A 1935-nucleotide genomic window follows, 5' to 3' on the forward strand; every position below is an offset into this window, starting at 1 on the left:
CAGCAACCAAAACCCTTTGCAGAGTTCAACAGCCTCGACAGGCCCTTGTCCAACCACGACAAGCAGGAACCCGCTACCAAAGCCACGAGGAGAACTTCCCTGGATGCTGCATCCCTCCCAGCAAACACCCACCAGCCAGAACGGAGCGATGCAGCCCTACCCCACCACGGCTGCCAGCTGATCCAGGCACGGGGAGGGAGAAAAACCCAACCCAGTTATTTCACAGGAACATTGTACCTGTTTTAGCTTCTGGGAGCTGTTTCTGAAAGCAAAGCAGCCCCCGTGTTTTTGCCTCAACGAGTCTCCCGTTAGCAGAGCACAGTCCTGCCTCAACCCAAACATCACCAACTGCATTGCACGGGCTCAGGCTTCTCACCCAGATATGACTAAGCCCTTTCAGAACGAGAAATGCTCAGGATTTCTTGCTTAATTGCTAAAACAGATTAATTTGACTATCCAGCACATAGGCAAGCGGAAAAGAGGAATTGACACACCTAGCTGGTTCCTGCTGAGGCCGATGATCTGCTTTAATTGATGGGTCACGTTTGGGGATGATTTTCCACCATGCAGCTGCCACAGGGCTGCTGGGCTCCCCTCCTGCCCTCTGCATTCCCTGCAGCCTTCTGACCACTAGTGCGCTGGGAAGCTTAAATCAAGAATGTGACTGATGCAAACCAGCAAACGCCACCTTCAAAGCTCGAGGTTTAGCTGCCACATGTCATGGAAAGGGCCCATGCCTTCCCCACATGGAGTTCTCCCAAGAATTAGGGGCTGCATCTTTACCAAAAGGTCCCTTGGCTCCAAAAGTTTAGGCAGTAAACCAGGTCAAAACTCGTTTGGATCGCTCTGGTCACACACATGTGACACTCAGGATGCTGGAGGAGAGCCAAGAAATCAGGGTGGCCGCAGTGCCAAGCAACCCCCCCACACTACTTCACTGGTTTTATTGAAGCCTTATCAGATTTCCTGGTGACTCAGAGTAACCGATGACCGGGGAGAAGGGCATGGCCACAGCAGCAAGCAGAGATGGGGTTACAGCTCCACGTTGGTCCAGAATAGCAGCCAATGCCCACCAGGCCCCTCCGGCCCCCCAGACCACCCCAGAGCTCTCCTGCTCCACACCGAGGACAAGCAGCCCACGGCCGTGCCCTGCAAGGAGCAAACACGGAGGAGGCAGTGGCTGCTCGCTGTTCCCAAGAGCCCAGGGAGCCCTGCCAGTCCCCCATGCCCTGGCTGAGTCCCCACAGGGCGGCTGGGCCGTGCACCCCCGCGCCCCTGCAGCCCCACGCTGCTGGGCACAGGGCAGTGCCAGCCCTCTGCTCCCCGACACCAGATTCCGTTTTCCTCCTTTTCTTTGGCACCCCCTGCCCTTGCTTTGGGGCCCTTTGATTCCTGCACAGCTCCCCTCTCTGGGCACCCCTTCCTGCGTTTTCCCCCCGTGCCGGCCTTGCGTGAGCACCCTCTGCCCCTGCAGCCCCTTCCCCTGTACCCCCATTTCCCTTGTATTCCCCCTTCCCCCTGCAGCCCCTCTTCCACCAGCACCCACCCGTCCCGTGTCCTGCCTCTGCACACACACACCCCCCGCAACCCCTTCCCCCGCACCCCACCTTCCACCCCCCCGCCTCCCGATCTCCCCGGTGCCCTTCCCGTTCCCTCCTCCGCCCACCAGCACCCCCAGCCCCGCTCTGCCCGTCCCTCTGCCCTCGCCCGCCCCGCAGCCCCATCCCCTCCCTCTCCCATCACGCCTCTCTCCCCTCGCGCCCCGCTCCGCGCTCCCCCCGCCCCGTTCCCGCCCGCCGCCGGCGCCGCCCCCGCCGGTCCCTCCCGCCGCCGCCTCCCGCCCGCTCTGTGGGCCGAGCCCGGCTCCGCGGCCGCCCCAGCTCCGCTCGGGCTGTGGCGGGGCGGCTCCAGCCCTCGCCGCCGCGGCGGCCCCGC

Source organism: Coloeus monedula (assembly GCF_965178545.1).
Source record: "Coloeus monedula genome assembly, chromosome: 24".
NCBI lineage: Eukaryota > Metazoa > Chordata > Aves > Passeriformes > Corvidae > Coloeus > Coloeus monedula.